Consider the following 18450-nt stretch of genomic DNA (forward strand, 5'->3'; position numbering starts at 1 on the left):
CATCGCTGTGCGCCGGCCTTGAAAAGGGGGCGTGGTCTCGATTGCGATGGGTGTGGCCTCACCCAAACTGACCATTTTCCTGCCTTTTGGGGGCGTGCCCAGCGCTCTTCCTAGCACTGAATACATGCTGTGCGCATAGCATGTATTCAGTTATCACCAGCTGCTTTGCAGTAGGGATGGCCATCGGTGATAACCATCGATGGCTCTTAAACCATATATGGCAAGCCATCGATTGTTTACACCACTCAATGCCTACTTCTGAAAGGTTCTGGCTGGGTGATCAAAGGCTCTCCCAACTGCCCCCTGCCCGCGGGACACTGCTGTCTGCAGGTGGGACAGCGGGACAGGGTCCGAATAGCGGGACTTGGGAGGTATGCTTATGAAGATCCTACTCATTTATTATCCAGACTCCCATGGCCTAAAGGAGTTTTGAAGTTCTTTTCAGTGAAGAACTGGCATCCCCTGGGTGAGGAAGCTGCACCATCTTCTGTAACCTTACTGAAACTTTTCATCACACTACATCACAGGTTCATAAACCCCGTTGCAACAACAAGTACACCATATTACCATACTGAAATAAATCACCATGAGTCAGATAGCAAAAAATTTATTTATTTGGAATAACAAAATATGTTTCTGTGTGTGTATTATATGTATGCATATATTACATAATGCACCGTCTACTGTAACTCATTATGGATACTGGAAGTCAACTCAGTCTTGTGCTTTTACATTTTGCCACATAATTCCTTGGTGACTTCCAATATCCATATAACAAAGTAGAAAGTGCCAGAAACATACACGTAACAGAATAAAAAGTGCCAGAAACACACACCTAACACTATACAAATTGCATATTTTCTGCTATATACAGTACACACCAACACTTTACCCTAACAACATTTTACGTACAGTTGAATAAGTGGAGATAAAGAAAAATAAAATAAGAAAAATTATCTGATAACTGTAACAGTCATGTGTTACTCTGTTCTAGTCTAGCAGCTAGGCGTGTTTTTCGAATAGGCCTAGGGTATATCTTGGAGAGAGCTAAAGTACCAACTAATCAGCTTCCAAATGCCATTTTACAGGCTATGTTTGAAAAAAGACAGTTAGAAGCTGATTAGTTGATACTTTCTCTCTCTCCAAGGTTGATCCATCTCCCCCTATATGAAGAGAACAGAGTGATATAGAGGTGTTTCCATTAACGGAGAATCAGCAGCTCCAAAAATTGCGACATCCACGTCAGTAGATTCTGTTTTATATCTAAACTAATTTAACCAAATCTGAAAGTTAACTTTTTTTTCTTCTTTTAACTATACTAATACTATATTACGTCTAATAAACAGCAGGCAAACCAGAAACGTTTTTAGAGCTATACTTCATGCCATGTTAAAATGTGATAAAGAAGATATTTACTTTGCACCCCCATTTTTATGAACATTCCAAAACATGGATTTATCAAAGAGTGATCAGGAATGTAACTAGTACATTCTCTGAAATAATCTGACACCGTGCAGCAACCATGTACATTGGGAATATATCAAATCAGATAAAATAGAGGTTCTATATTTCTATTGATTTGAAGATTCAGTGGTGTCTGTCAGCTATGCAGGGAACAGAGACAATAAATGAAGTGTTTATGGCTATTCCGCAAAAGCCAGGTTATCTGCACCTGCAAAATGAATATACCATAAGTAAGATTCAGTAAACAACGTTGATAAAACAAACTACATGATCATTAAAAATAAAGAAATAAGAATGAAACAAAAAACAGATGACCTGTTGAGGAAATACATATTTCTGCGTCTGTTGCGATCGTTATGAGCATTGACTCCTATGAACTAATTGATCCAGAATTCTCTTGCACATGCTGACTATGAGGCAGATTTATTAAGCCTGTTGAAGTGATAAAGTGGAAGGTGATAAATGACAAGAGCTAATGGGTTGGTGCGTTTTTAAACCCAGCCTGTAACTTGACAGTTAGGAGCTGATTGGCTGGTGCATTATCACTTTCCACTTTATCACTTCTCCAGGCTTAATACATCTGCCCCTGTATTCCTGGCTCCTACACTGGGTGGAGATTGTATCAGCAGTGCTGAGACATTTCTTATGTGCCATTAAAATAGCATTTTAATAATTTCAAGCATTAGGCTTATTTTAGTCGTACAAGACAGCATCAGGAAAGTCTTCTAGAGGTGCTGATCCAATTTATTCCTTTAGTGGTAATGCAAAACTCAGAGAAATGGTTTAAAAATGAAAGTTGTTATTGTTGTTATTATTAAAAAATATGAAGAATGACTTTGAATGAATGAATGAATGAATGAATGAATGAACGAACGAGCGAATGAATAAATAAATAAATTTATGAGTAAGTAGCCAGGCCTGCGAGTAGTAGTTAAGCCAGTTAATGAGCCGGTATTATTACATGTCCAGTTAAGAAAAATACAGTACATGGCTTTAAGGAGTACAAAGGGGATATTCTATAACTTTCTTGCTACTCTTATATTTTAGGATATTATGACAGTGGGATCTGGTCCATGGCCATCCTCCATCTCCACAGCAACAGGTCATTTGGGGTGTAGTAGGGTACGCCGGCAGCCGGGTTCCCGGCGACCAGCATACCGGCGCCGGAATCCCGACCGCCGCCACACCGACAGCTGGGCGAGCGCAAATGAGCCCCTTGTGGGCTCGCTACGCACGCCACGCTATCTATTCTCCCTCCAGGGGGGTCGTGGACCCCCAAGAGGGAGAAAAAGAGGTCAGGATTCCGGGGGCCGGTATGCTGGTCGTCGGGAGCCCGGCCGCCAGCAAATAGAAGACCGCCCGGTCATTTGCACTAATGATCTAATGCTAACAATACATACACTATATTATCTATGACTTGTTAATACAGAGCTGCATGACACAGTGGACATGCCTTCTGCTGCCCTGACATGACCACACCACCCAGGGTTGAGAAACTCCTCTGACATTAAAAATACGTAACCAATTTCAGTTTTACTTATCATCCCCTCTCCTTTTTCATATCTACACACACACAATGGTTATCACCTATCTACTAGTTACCAGCCCGTTAAAATGACGGAACATCATAACAGTAATGTCAGTGCCGGCGGCTGTGCGCGGCCGAATGGAGCAACACTTGAATTGCTCCGCCAGGCGCCATATATTGGCCACCGGTACACAAAACACCTGAATTCCCCCCATAGAGTTGAGGAGCAGTGTTAGTCTTTTATTATATAGGATGTTATACGTACAGTATGGGTTCTCAATACATAGTCTATGTCTATCTGTCTTTATATGTGCTATTACCTAATTGATTAGTTTTTGTGCACGTCTTTTGCCCACCGATGCATGTATTTGCTTTTTTTGTAAACATAAATAGATAATTTAAAAAAAAAAAAAAAAAAAAAAAAAAAAAGGTTAACAGGTCTCCATGGCAGACGGAATGTGGAAAGCACATTTTCACTTTAGCTATGTAACAATCGTATTGAATGCTTTGTATATAGTGCTTGGGTGCCCAGAACTTACCACTATTGTGTAGTGGCACCATGACAGACATTAGATTGCCTGTATAGAATACCCCTTAGAGAGAAGCATATTTGAAGGAAGAGCAATAAATTGAAAAGCTATTTATTATTGAAATTACTGAGGATGAGATGCTTAGAAAATGAGGGCAAATAATATAAATAGCCATTACCATGCATGCTGGCATTGCAAAGCCTTGCATAGAATTAGAAACCTCACTTACCACCTTATTTAGTTGGGTAACTGGATAAACCGCTTGTCTCACCTGGATAAGGTGGGGGGAGATAGGCTTTATCAGGCTGTCCAAATGGGGCGTTTTGGCTTGGCAATGGCTGGTATTCTGTAGGTACTGAGGAATATGGGATTTGCCTCAGAGCTTGTGGAGGAATGACATTAGTGACCAACATGGTTCTGCTGCTTGGAGCTGGAGTAAGAGAAGAAAACAATTTATAGGTTTGCCCTGCTTCATAAAATAACAACTTCATATGTTCACTGTAAAACTAGAGAGTAATACAATGTTTATTTTACCAAAGCTGTATCTAGCAATGTATTTTCTCTAATGTCCTAGTGGATGCTGGGGACTCCGTCAGGACCATGGGGATTAGCGGCTCCGCAGGAGACAGGGCACAAAAATAAAGCTTTAGGATCAGGTGGTGTGCACTGGCTCCTCCCCCTATGACCCTCCTCCAAGCCTCAGTTAGGTTTTTGTGCCCGTCCGAGCAGGGTGCAATCTAGGTGGCTCTCCTAAAGAGCTGCTTAGAAAAAGTTTTTAGGTTTTTTATTTTCAGTGAGTCCTGCTGGCAACAGGCTCACTGCATCGAGGGACTTAGGGGAGAGAAGTGAACTCACCTGCGTGCAGGATGGATTGGCTTCTTAGGCTACTGGACACCATTAGCTCCAGAGGGATCGAACACAGGCCCAGCCATGGAGTCCGGTCCCGGAGCCGCGCCGCCGACCCCCCTTGCAGATGCAGAAGATTGAAGAGGTCCAGAAACAGGCGGCAGAAGACTTTTCAGTCTTCATGAGGTAGCGCACAGCACTGCAGCTGTGCGCCATTGTTGTCAGCACACTTCACACAGCGGTCACTGAGGGTGCAGGGCGCTGGGGGGGGGGGCGCCCTGGGCAGCAATGTATAATACCTTTTTTATGGCTAAAAATACATCACATATAGCCCTTGAGGCTATATGGATGTATTTAACCCCTGCCAGATCTCACAAACTCCGGGAGAAGAGCCCGCCGAAATAGGGGGCGGGGCTTATTCTCCTCAGCACACAGCGCCATTTTCCTGCTCAGCTCCGCTGTGAGGAAGGCTCCCAGGACTCTCCCCTGCACTGCACTACAGAAACAGGGTAAAACAGAGAGGGGGGGCACTTTTTTGGCGATATTACTATATTTAAGCTGCTATAAGGATACAACACTTATATAGGGTTGTTCCCATATATATTATAGCGCTTGGGTGTGTGCTGGCAAACTCTCCCTCTGTCTCCCCAAAGGGCTAGTGGGGTCCTGTCTTCAATAGAGCATTCCCTGTGTGTCTGCTGTGTGTCGGTACGCGTGTGTCGACATGTATGAGGACGATGTTGGTGTGGAGGCAGAGCAATTGCCGGTAATGGTGATGTCACCCCCCAGGGAGTCGACACCGGAATGGATGGCTTTGTTTATGGAATTACGTGATAATGTCAGCACATTACAAAAATCAGTTGACGACATGAGACGGCCGGCAAACCAGTTAGTACCTGCCCAGGCGTCTCAGACACCGTCAGGGGCTGTAAAACGCCCTTTACCTCAGTCGGTCGACACAGACCCAGACACTGAATCTAGTGTCGACGGTGAAGAAACAAACGTATTTTCCAGTAGGGCCACACGTTATATGACCACGGCAATGAAGGAGACTTTACATATCTCTGATACTGCAAGTACCACAAAAAGGGGTATTATGTGGGGTGTGAAAAAACTACCTGTAGTTTTTCCTGAATCAGAGGAATTAAATGATGTATGTGATGAAGCGTGGGTTAACCCAGATAGAAAAGTGCTAATTTCAAAAAAGTTATTGGCATTATACCCTTTCCCGCCAGAGGTTAGGGCGCGCTGGGAAACACCCCCTAGGGTGGATAAGGCGCTCACACGCTTATCAAAACAAGTGGCGTTACCGTCTCCTGATACGGCCGCCCTCAAGGATCCAGCTGATAGGAGGCTGGAAACTAACTTAAAAAGTATATACACACATACTGGTGTTATACTGCGACCAGCCATCGCCTCAGCCTGGATGTGCAGTGCTGGGGTGGTCTGGTCGGATTCCCTGACTGAAAATATTGATACCCTGGATAGGGACAGTATTTTATTGACTTTAGAGCAATTAAAGGATGCTTTTCTTTATATGCGAGATGCTCAGAGGGATATTTGCACTCTGGCATCGAGAGTAAGTGCAATGTCCATATCTGCCAGAAGAAGTTTATGGACGCGACAGTGGTCAGGTGATGCGGATTCCAAACGGCATATGGAAGTATTGCCGTATAAAGGGGAGGAATTATTTGGCGTCGGTCTATCGGATCTGGTGGCCACGGCAACTGCCGGAAAATCCACCTTTTTACCTCAGACCCCCTCCCAACAGAAAAAGACACCGTCTTTTCAGCCGCAGTCCTTTCGGTCCTATAAGAACAAGCGGGCAAAAGGACAGTCATATCTGCCCCGAGGCAGAGGAAAGGGTAAGAGAGGGCAGCAAGCAGCTCCTTCCCAGGAACAGAAGCCCGCCCCGGGTTCTGCAAAGCCCTCAGCATGACGCTGGGGCTTTACAAGCGGACTCAGGAGCGGTGGGGGGTCGACTCAAGAATTTCAGCGCGCAGTGGGCTTGCTCACAGGTGGACCCCTGGATCCTGCAGGTAGTATCTCAGGGTTACAGGTTGGAATTCGAGAAGTCTTCCCCCTCGCCGGTTCCTAAAGTCTGCTTTGCCAACGTCTCCCTCAGACAGGGCGACGGTATTGGAAGCCATTCACAAGCTGTTTTCTCAGCAGGTGATAGTCAAGGTACCCCTCCTACAACAGGAAAAGGGGTATTACTCCACACTATTTGTGGTACCGAAGCCGGACGGCTCGGTAAGACCTATTCTAAATCTGAAATCTTTGAACCTGTACATACAAAAATTCAAGTTCAAGATGGAGTCACTCAGAGCAGTGATAGCGAATCTGGAAGAAGGGGACTTTATGGTGTCCCTGGACATAAAAGATGCTTATCTGCATGTCCCAATTTGCCCTTCACATCAAGGGTACCTCAGGTTCGCGGTGCAAAACTGTCATTATCTGTTTCAGACGCTGCCGTTTGGATTGTCCACGGCACCTCGGGTCTTTACCAAGGTAATGGCCGAAATGATGATTCTTCTGCGAAGAAGAGGCGTATTAATTATCCCTTACTTGGACGATCTCCTGATAAGGGCAAGGTCCAGAGAACAGCTGGAGGACGGAGTAGCACTAACCCAAGTAGTGCTGCAACAACACGGGTGGATTCTGAATTTTCCAAAATCTCAGTTGACCCCGACAACACGTCTGCTGTTCCTGGGAATGATTCTGGACACGGTTCAGAAAAAGGTGTTTCTTCCGGAGGAGAAAGCCAAGGAGTTATCCGAACTTGTCAGGAACCTCCTAAAACCAGGAAAAGTGTCTGTGCATCAATGCACAAGAGTCCTGGGAAAGATGGTGGCTTCTTACGAAGCGATTCCATTCGGCAGATTCCACGCACGAACTTTTCAGTGGGATCTGCTGGACAAATGGTCCGGATCGCATCTGCAGATGCATCAGCGGATAACCTTATCGCCACGGACAAGGGTGTCTCTTCTGTGGTGGTTGCAGAGTGCACATCTGTTAGAGGGCCGCAGATTCGGCATACAGGACTGGGTCCTGGTGACCACGGATGCCAGTCTGAGAGGCTGGGGAGCGGTCACACAGGGAAGAAACTTCCAGGGAGTATGGTCAAACCTGGAGATATCTCTTCACATAAATATACTGGAGCTAAGAGCGATTTACAATGCTCTAAGCCTGGCAAAACCCCTGCTTCAGGGTCAGCCGGTGTTGATCCAGTCGGACAACATCACGGCAGTCGCCCACGTAAACAGACAGGGCGGCACAAGAAGCAGGAGAGCAATGGCAGAAGCTGCAAGGATTCTTCGCTGGGCGGAAGATCATGTGATAGCACTGTCAGCAGTGTTCATTCCGGGAGTGGACAACTGGGAAGCAGACTTCCTCAGCAGACACGATCTACACCCGGGAGAGTGGGGACTTCATCCAGAAGTCTTCCACATGATTGTGAACCGTTGGGAAAAACCAAAAGGTGGACATGATGGCGTCTCGCCTCAACAAAAAACTGGACAGGTATTGCGCCAGGTCAAGAGACCCTCAGGCAATAGCTGTGGACGCTCTGGTAACGCCGTGGGTGTTCCAGTCAGTGTATGTGTTTCCTCCTCTACCTCTCATACCAAAAGTACTGAGAATCATACGGCAAAGGGGAGTAAGAACGATACTCGTGGCTCCAGATTGGCCAAGAAGAACTTGGTACCCGGAACTTCAGGAGATGCTCACGGAAGATCCGTGGCCTCTACCTCTAAGACGGGACCTGCTTCAGCAGGGACCGTGTCTATTCCAAGACATACCGCGGCTGCGTTTGACGGCATGGCGGTTGAACGCCAAATTCTAAGGGAAAAAGGCATTCCGGAAGAGGTCATTCCTACACTGGTAAAAGCCAGGAAGGAGGTGACTGCACAACATTATCACCGCATTTGGAGAAAATATGTTGCGTGGTGTGAGGCCAGGAAGGCCCCCACGGAGGAATTTCAATTGGGTCGATTCCTACATTTCCTGCAAACAGGATTGTCTATGGGCCTCAAGTTGGGGTCCATTAAGGTTCAAATTTCGGCCCTGTCGATTTTCTTCCAAAAAGAATTGGCTTCAGTTCCTGAAGTCCAGACTTTTGTAAAAGGAGTACTACATACACAGCCCCCGGTTGTGCCCCCAGTGGCTCCGTGGGACCTTAATGTAGTTTTGGATTTTCTCAAATCCCATTGGTTTGAGCCACTCAAATCGGCGGATTTGAAATATCTTACATGGAAGGTAACCATGCTACTGGCCCTGGCTTCAGCCAGGAGAGTGTCAGAATTGGCAGCTTTATCGTATAAAAGCCCATATCTGATTTTCCATTCAGACAGGGCAGAACTGCGGACGCGTCCTCATTTTCTGCCTAAGGTGGTGTCAGCGTTTCACCTGAACCAGCCTATTGTAGTGCCTGCGGCTACTGGCGATTTGGAGGATTCCAAGTTGCTGGACGTTGTCAGGGCATTGAAAATGTATATTTCAAGGACGGCTGGAGTCAGAAAATCTGACTCGCTGTTTATACTGTATGCACCCAACAAGCTGGGTGCTCCTGCTTCTAAGCAGACGATTGCTCGTTGGATTTGTAGCACAATTCAACTTGCACATTCTGTGGCAGGCCTGCCACAGCCTAAATCTGTCAAGGCCCATTCCACAAGGAAGGTGGGCTCATCCTGGGCGGCTGCCCGAGGGGTCTCGGCATTACAACTCTGCCGAGCAGCTACGTGGTCGGGGGAGAACACGTTTGTAAAATTCTACAAATTTGATACCCTGGCTAAAGAGGACCTGGAGTTCTCTCATTCGGTGCTGCAGAGTCATCCGCACTCTCCCGCCCGTTTGGGAGCTTTGGTATAATCCCCATGGTCCTGACGGAGTCCCCAGCATCCACTAGGACGTTAGAGAAAATAAGATTTTACTTACCGATAAATCTATTTCTCGTAGTCCGTAGTGGATGCTGGGCGCCCATCCCAAGTGCGGATTGTCTGCAATACTTGTACATAGTTATTGTTACAAAAAAATCGGGTTGTTCTTGTTGTGAGCCGTCTGTTCAGAGGCTCCTACGTTGTCATACTGTTAACTGGGTTCAGATCACAAGTTGTATGGTGTGATTGGTGTGGCTGGTATGAGTCTTACCCGGGATTCAATATCCTTCCTTATTGTGTACGCTCGTCCGGGCACAGTATCCTAACTGAGGCTTGGAGGAGGGTCATAGGGGGAGGAGCCAGTGCACACCACCTGATCCTAAAGCTTTATTTTTGTGCCCTGTCTCCTGCGGAGCCGCTAATCCCCATGGTCCTGACGGAGTCCCCAGCATCCACTACGGACTACGAGAAATAGATTTATCGGTAAGTAAAATCTTATTTTGTTAACAATTAATTGGACTACAGCTGCTCATAAAGAGTGCAATTTCCACAGCCAATTATGGTTCGTTAAGAATGAATATAGTTGAAAAATGGCACCTTTGTCGCCCCAAATCATCGCCTAGCACAGCATTTCTGAAACACATGGGTCATGACTACCCCGCAGCTGCATGCCTGGCCCCTGGCTCCCACTGCCATGATGATTTGCAGCAGTTCGCCTGTATCAGCTGTCCCCCACCAGCTTCTCCTCCCCGCACTGCGATTGACACCCAGGAGACCGTCCAGAAGGCTCCCAGATATTAGTCACAGTGCAGGGAGGAGCAGTTATATGGACAGAATGCAGGCGAACCACTGCAAATCATCAATGCACTCGGAGCCAGGGACAGGGCCAGACATGCAGCTGCGAGTAATATTTTTTAACCGCTTAACTGGCATGGACACTTCACATGCAACCGTGCCGCCCCAATGTGTCCCCCAGTTTTTAACGAGGAGATATTTTATGGCATAAAAATATATAAGAAAGGTGATGGGTAAAAAGTTTATCCTGTAGAAAAGATTATGGACATGGGGGCGTGGGTGATGAGGCATAAAGTGGCATAAAATGTATGCATTATTTTCCCTGCCGTTTTGCACAAGTGAAGTAGAGAAAATAAGATTTTACTCACTGGTAAATCTATTTCTCGTAGTCCGTAGTGGATGCTGGGGACTCCGTAAGGACCATGGGGAATAGACGGGCTCCGCAGGAGACTGGGCACTCTAAAGAAAGATTTAGTACTACCTGGTGTGCACGGGCTCCTCCCTCTATGCCCCTCCTCCAGACCTCAGTTAAGGAAACTGTGCCCGGAAGAGCTGACATTACAAGGAAAGGATTTTAGAATCCAGGGTAAGACTCATACCAGCCACACCAATCACACCGTATAACTCGTGATAACATACCCAGTTAACAGTATGAACAACAACATAGCATCAACCAAATGATGCCAATATAACATAACCCTTTATTAAGCAATAACTATATACACGTATTGCAGAAAAAGTCCGCACTTGGGACGTGCGCCCAGCATCCACTACGGACTACGAGAAATAGATTTACCGGTGAGTAAAATCTTATTTTCTCTAACGTCCTAGTGGATGCTGGGGACTCCGTAAGGACCATGGGGATTATACCAAAGCCTCCAAACGGGCGGGAGAGTGCGGATGACTCTGCAGCACCGAATGGGCAAACACAAGGTCCTCCTCAGCCAGGGTATCAAACTTGTAGAATTTTGCAAAAGTGTTTGAACCCGACCAAGTAGCAGCTCGGCAAAGCTGTAATGCCGAGACCCCTCGGGCAGCCGCCCAAGAAGAGCCCGACTTCCTTGTGGAATGGGCTTTCACTGATTTCGGATGCGGCAATCCCGCCGCAGAATGAGCCTGCTGAATCGTGTTACAAATCCAGCGCGCAATAGTTTGCTTTGAAGCAGGCGCACCCAGCTTGTTGGATGCATACAGGATAAACAGCGAGTCAGTCTTCCTGACTCCAGCCGTTCTGTTAACATAAATCTTCAAAGCCCGGACCACGTCCAGCAACTTGGAATCCTCCAAGTCACGAGTAGCCGCCGGTACCACAATAGGTTGGTTCAAATGAAACGAAGACACAACCTTTGGTAGAAATTGCGGACGAGTCCGCAATTCTGCCCTGTCCATATGAAAAACCAGATAGAGGCGTTTACATGACAAGGCCGCCAATTCTGACACACGCCTAGCCGACGCTAAGGCCAACAGCATGACCACTTTCCGTGCGAGATACTTTAGCTCCACGGTCTTAAGTGGCTCAAACCAGTGGGATTTCAGGAAACCCAACACCACGTTAAGATCCCAAGGTGCCACTGGTGGCACAAAAGGGGGCTGAATATGCAGCACTCCCTTAACAAAGGTCTGAACCTCAGGCAGTGAAGCCAGTTCCTTTTGAAAGAAAATGGATAGGGCCGAAATCTGGACCTTTATGGATCCTAACTTTAGGCCCATAGTCACTCCTGACTGTAGGAAGTGCAGGAATCGACCCAGCCGGAATTCCTCTGTAGGGGCCTTCCTGGCCTCACACCAAGCAACATATTTTCGCAATATACGGTGATAATGTTTTGCTGTCACGTCTTTCCTAGCCTTCATCAGCGTAGGAATAACTTCATCCGGAATGCCCTTTTCTGCTAGGATCCGGCGTTCTACCGCCATGCCGTCAAACGCAGCCGCGGTAAGTCTTGGAACAGACAGGGCCCTTGTTGTAACAGATCCTGTCTGAGAGGCAGAGGCCATGGGTCCTCTGAGAGCATTTCTTGCAGTTCCGGGTACCAAGTCCTTATTGGCCAATCCGGAGCAATGAATATTGTTTTCACTCCTCTTTTTCTTATAATTCTCAGCACCTTTGGTATGAGAGGAAGAGGAGGAAACACATAGACCGACTGGAACACCCATGGTGTTACTAGTGCGTCCACAGCTATCGACTGAGGGTCCCTTGACCTGGCGCAATACCTGTTTAGCTTTTTGTTGAGGCGTGACGCCATCATGTCCACCTGTGGGAGTTCCCATCGATTTGCAATCAGCGTGAAGACTTCTTGATAAAGTCCCCACTCTCCCGGGTGGAGGTCGTGTCTGCTGAGGAAGTCTGCCTCCCAGTTGTCGACCCCCGGAATGAACACTGCTGACAGTGCTTGCACGTGATTCTCCGCCCAACGAAGAATCCTGGTGGCTTCTGCCATCGCCACCCTGCTTCTTGTGCCGCCCTGTCGGTTGACATGGGCCACTGCAGTGATGTTGTCTGACTGAATCAGCACTGGTTGGTCTCGAAGCAGAGGCTCCGCCTGGCTTAGGGCGTTGTATATGGCCCTTAGTTCTAGGATATTTATGTGCAGACAAGTCTCCTGACTTGACCACAGCCCTTGGAAGTTTCTTCCCTGAGTGACTGCTCCCCATCCTCGGAGGCTTGCATCCGTGGTCACCAGGACCCAGTCCTGTATGCCGAACCTGCGGCCCTCGAGGAGGTAAGCACTCTGTAGCCACCACAGAAGAGACGCCCTGGGGGACAGGGTGATCAGCCGATGCATCTGAAGATGCGATCCGGACCACTTGTCCAACAGATCCCACTGAAAGATCCTGGCATGGAACCTGCCGAAGGGAATGGCTTCGTATGATGCCACCATCTTTCCCAGGACTCGCGTGCAGTGATGCACCGACACCTGTTTTGGTTTCAGGAGGTCCCTGACCAGAGATGACAATTCCTGGGCCTTCTCCACCGGGAGAAACACCTTCTTCTGTTCTGTGTCCAGAATCATGCCCAGGAAAAGCAGACGCGTTGTAGGAATCAGCTGCGACTTTGGGATATTCAGAATCCAGCCGTGCAGTTGCAACACTTCCTGAGAGAGTGCTACGCTGACCAACAACTGCTCTTTGGACCTCGCCTTTATGAGGAGATCGTCCAAGTACGGGATAATTATAACTCCCTTCTTCCGAAGGAGTATCATCATTTCGGCCATTACCTTGGTAAATATTCTCGGTGCCGTGGAGAGACCAAACGGCAACATCTGGAATTGGTAATGACAGTCCTGTACCACAAACCTGAGGTACTCCTGGTGAGGTGGGTAAATGGGGACATGCAAGTAAGCATCCTTGATGTCCAGCGACACCATAAAATCCCCCTCTTCCAGGCTTGCAATAACCGCCCTGAGCGATTCCATTTTGAACTTGAACTTCTTTATATAAGTGTTCAAGGATTTTAAATTCAGAATGGGTCTCACCGAACCGTCCGGTTTCGGTACCACAAACATTGTGGAATAGTAACCCCTTCCCTGTTGAAGGAGGGGGACCTTGATTATCACCTGCTGGAGGTACAGCTTGTGAATTGCTGCCAGTACTACCTCCCTTTCCCTGGGAGCAGCTGGCAAGGCTGATTTGAGGTAACGGCGAGGGGGAGTCGCCTCGAACTCCAGCTTGTATCCCTGAGATACAATTTGTACAGCCCAGAGATCCACCTGTGAGCGAACCCACTGGTTGCTGAAGTTTCGGAGACGCGCCCCCACCGCACCTGGCTCCGCCTGTGGAGCCCCAACGTCATGCGGTGGACTTAGTGGAAGCCGGGGAGGATTTTTGTTCCTGGGAACTGGCTGCCTGGTGCAGCTTCTTTCCTCTACCCCTGCCTCTGGCCAGAAAGGATGCGCATCTGACCCGCTTGCCCTTCTGAGGCCGAAAGGACTGCATTTGATAATACGGTGCTTTCTTAGGCTGTGAGGGAACCTGAGGTAAAAAAAGTCGACTTCCCAGCTGTTGCTGTGGATACGAGGTCCGAGAGACCGTCCCCAAACAATTCCTCACCCTTATAAGGCAAAACCTCCATGTGTTTTTTAGAATCAGCATCACCTGTCCACTGCCGAGTCCATAATACTCTCCTGGCAGAAATGGACATTGCATTAATTCTAGACGCCAGTAGGCAAATGTCCCTCTGGGCATCCCGCATATATAAGACGACGTCTTTTATATGTTCTAGATTTAGCAAAATAGTATCCCTGTCGAGGGAATCAATGTTGTCTGACAGGGTATCAGTCCATGCTGCTGCAGCACTACACATCCAGGCTGAAGCAATAGCAGGTCTCAGTAGAGTACCAGAGGGTGTATACACAGACTTCAGGATAGCTTCCTGCTTTCTATCCGCAGGCTCCTTTAGGGCGGCCGTATCCTGAGACGGCAGTGCCACCCTTTTAGATAAGCGTGTGAGCGCCTTGTCCACCCTAGGGGATGTTTCCCAACGTAACCTATCCGTTGGCGGGAAAGGGTACGCCATCAGTAACCTCTTAGAAATCACTAGTTTCTTATCAGGGGAACTCCACGTTTCTTCACACAATTCATTTAATTCATCAGATGGGGGAAAAGTCACTGGCTGCTTTTTCTCCCCAAACATAATACCCCTCTTGGTGGTAACCGAGTTAACGTCAGAAATGTGCAATACATCTTTCATTGCAGTAATCATGCACCGGATGGCCTTTGTAGACTGTACATTTGTCTCATCCTCATCTACACTGGAGTCAGACTCCGTGTCGACATCTGTGTCTACCATCTGAGCTAGCGGGCGTTTATGAGCCTCTGACGGCTTCTGAGTCGCCTGGGCAGGCGCGGGCTGAGACTCCGGCTGTCCCAAGGCTGCTGCGTCATCGAACCTTTTATGTAAGGAGTTTACACTGTCGGTTAAGACCTTCCACATATCCATCCAATCCGGTGTCGGCCCCATCGGGGGCGACACCACACTTATCTGCCCCTGCTCCGCCTCCACGTAACCCTCATCAAACATGTCGACACAGCCGTACCGACACACCGCACACACACAGGGAATGCTCAGACTGAGGACAGGACCCCACAAAGTCCTTTGGGGAGACAGAGAGAGAGTATGCCAGCACACACCACAGCGCTATATAACACAGGGATTTACACTATAAAAAGTGATTTACCCAATAGCTGCTTAAATCTTATTTGCGCCTAAATTTATGTGCCCCCCCCTCTCTTTTTTACCCTTCTTGTATCAGGATACTGCAGGGGAGAGCCTGGGGAGCTGCTTCCAGCGGAGCTGTGAAGGGAAAATGGCGCTGGTGTGCTGAGGAAGAAGGCCCCGCCCCCTCAGCGGCGGGCTTCTGTCCCGCGTTTTATGTAACTTAATGGCGGGGGTTTTTACACATATACAGTTGTCAGACTGAATTATGTGTATTTTAAGTGCCAAAAGGTATTATAATTGCTGCCCAGGGCGCCCCCCCCCCCCCCAGCGCCCTGCACCCTACAGTGACCGGAGTGTGTGGTGTGCTGTGGGAGCAATGGCGCACAGCTGCGGTGCTGTGCGCTACCTTAATGAAGACAGGAGTCTTCTGCCGCCGATTTCATCGTTTCTCTTCTGTCTTCTGGCTCTGCAAGGGGGACGGCGGCGCGGCTCCGGGAACGGACGATCGAGGTCAGGCCCTGTGTTCGAACCCTCTGGAGCTAATGGTGTCCAGTAGCCTAAGAAGCACAAGCAGGTAGGTTTGCTTCTCTCCCCTCAGTCCCACGTAGCAGTGAGTCTGTTGCCAGCAGATCTCACTGAAAATAAAAAACCTAACAAATACTTTCTTTTCTAGCAAGCTCAGGAGAGCCCACTAGGAGCACCCAGCTCTGGCCGGGCACAGATTCTAACCGAGGTCTGGAGGAGGGGCATAGAGGGAGGAGCCAGTGCACACCAGGTAGTACTAAATCTTTCTTTAGAGTGCCCAGTCTCCTGCGGAGCCCGTCTATTCCCCATGGTCCTTACGAAGTCCCCAGCATCCACTAGGACGTTAGAGAAATAACTGGTAAAATGGATGGTGAAGATCTGCGTATGCGCAGTAGAGTCTAAGCTTCTAGTGCTCAGACTCTACGCAGCGCTGCTGACTAGGGAGAAGGGGGTCTGGATGGAGGCTGCACACAGGCCTCCTCCCCCTGTATACTCAGTATCGGTATTATTTTCTTGGATATTCTAATACACTCACTGATTAGTTTCTGCAGATTGTATACTGTCTGGGATCTGTTACTTACGTGGTGAAGAGCAGAGTTGGCAGCACAGACAGAGTGATTTGCAGCAACAAGCAATGATTCCAACAACCAATAATAAGAAGATTACAATACCAGCTCCAACGACAAAATACAGGCTGTTGAAGAAACACAGGATGGTTATAGAAGTGTAACCCCCTTAATGTCATGTTTTTCATCTCCTGCAAAAAATATTTGTTCAAAAAAAGTGTTGGATAAGAAGACAAATTTACCAGTTTAAGAAGGTAACTAACTATGAGAGCATTTAAACAATGTACCAAATAACTACCAGCATCTAGCATAATTCACAGGTGGTGAAGATGCATTACAATATCCTTGCTGCAGAACTAAAGCCATACATCAGGCTGCGCGATCCCCTGATCCTGGTGGCCATCGATAATCAGCCATCTGTCTGTGAATTGGGGACATTGACCATCTTGAAAATGCCCAATTCCCCGATCCTGACTGATTTTTAAACATGTTTAATATCCCCGACTCAATCATCAGGGAATCGCGCCATTGCACCAATACATAATTTATGTATTGGGTCCTTAAATCCAGCTTGTATTAATGACACCAAAACTACTAACAATGCACAGTGGGGGAGATGTATGACCATGTGGGTAAAGAACGGTAAATGCCTGGCCCTGCTTCGCCCAGGTTCCGGTATGAAAGATAGATCGTGTCTAGTTAGACAGTCAATAGATAGACACCATATGTTAGACAGACATTAGGTCGACAGGGTCAAAAGGTCGACAGGGTCAAAAGGTCGACACCATGTTTTTTGCATTTTTGTGGTTTGTGTGGATAGTTTTGTCATCTGGGACCCCCAATTGTAGAAAGGCATACGCTCGCCACGCTTCGGGCACGGTGGCTCGCCACAAGGTTTATAACCAACTCTATGCCGACATGGATAAAGTATGAAATAATCCAAAAAACATGTTATATAAAAAAAACAAAAACATTTGTCTATTTTTTGTCGACCATTTTAATGTCGACCTTTTGACCTGTCGACTTTTTCCATGTCGACCGTTTGACCCCGTCGACCTAATGTCTGTCTAATATATGGTGTCTATCTATTGACTGTCTAACTAGACACGGTCTATCTATCAAACGGATAGGCTTCGCCCATTATTATGGTAAAGCATGGCCAAATACCACCCGGATGTATGACACTGTCAATACGGATAACGGAGTGTATGGTGAATTGCACTCTACTGGCTGCAGCTGCTTTGCCCAGCACTTGTCGGAGACCCGGTTTGTATTTATTTTAATAGGTAAATAATTGCATTTTGTAGTGACTGTTCCATATCCAATAGCATCTATTCCACCTAAACTGGGAGTTATTCTATAATCTGCCAATAATCCTTCAATTTAAGAACTCTATGTTATGTGAGTTTCTATGTGACACTTTTATGAGTACTATTAGCAGTTACATTAATTTGCAGTTGCACTTCGCATTACTTAATGCAATCATTTTCTGTGACTGTTTTATTTATGTTCTCTCTCTCTGGGCGGTATCCTATTAGCCCCAATGTGATTTTGGACGATCAAAATGGCCAGATATCGCAGTTAAAGACTGATGGTTATTATCGCGGTTTCAGGCTGTTCCGATTGGATCCGTGATCGCACGAAAACACATGGGGTCGGGCATAAATTCCCAATCCCATGTGTTATTGCGGCTCCGGCTGCCCCTTATCACGGACTATGCTTTGGGTGCCTGAGGCACATAAAACATGATCCCCGATAAATGCCGACATCGGGAGAAAAGGATGCCAACATCGGGGCTAACAGGATTGCCCATGGTGATCCTATTAGCAGAGGCGTAGCTAGGGTTTTCGGAGACTAGGGCAAGATGGCAGATGGCGCCCCCCCCCCCCCCCCAACAAAAAAACAAACACAAAAAGAAGCATGTGCGTGCGTTGAAAAATGGGCGTGGCCACACCCCAGAAGGGTGTGGCCACTGAAAATGGTCCACAGTGCCAGATACATTGCCCCACAGTGCCAGATACATTGCCCCACAGTGCCAGATACATGCCCCAAAGTACCGATGCTAACAGGATACCACTCTCTGTGTTTCAAACACAAGTATATTAAAACTTACGCTGGACTGACATTTTAGTTAGGATATTTAGACTACATGTGAACAGGAGTC

The 18450-nt window shown here is 47.4% G+C and overlaps 1 long non-coding RNA gene across 1 annotated transcript; it reads right to left on the minus strand.

Annotated features, from left to right (window-relative positions):
- Window positions 1-591: 591 nt before the first annotated feature.
- LOC135017255 (uncharacterized) lies at window positions 592-16438 on the minus strand. The gene is made up of 3 exons (XR_010215092.1): window positions 16302-16438; window positions 3794-3952; window positions 592-1672 (listed from the first exon to the last, which is right to left on the minus strand). It is a non-coding gene; the product is annotated as an uncharacterized LOC135017255 (long non-coding RNA).
- Window positions 16439-18450: the final 2012 nt, after the last annotated feature.

This window comes from Pseudophryne corroboree, unplaced genomic scaffold, assembly GCF_028390025.1.
Source record: "Pseudophryne corroboree isolate aPseCor3 unplaced genomic scaffold, aPseCor3.hap2 scaffold_3147, whole genome shotgun sequence".
Taxonomy (NCBI): Eukaryota; Metazoa; Chordata; class Amphibia; order Anura; family Myobatrachidae; genus Pseudophryne; species Pseudophryne corroboree.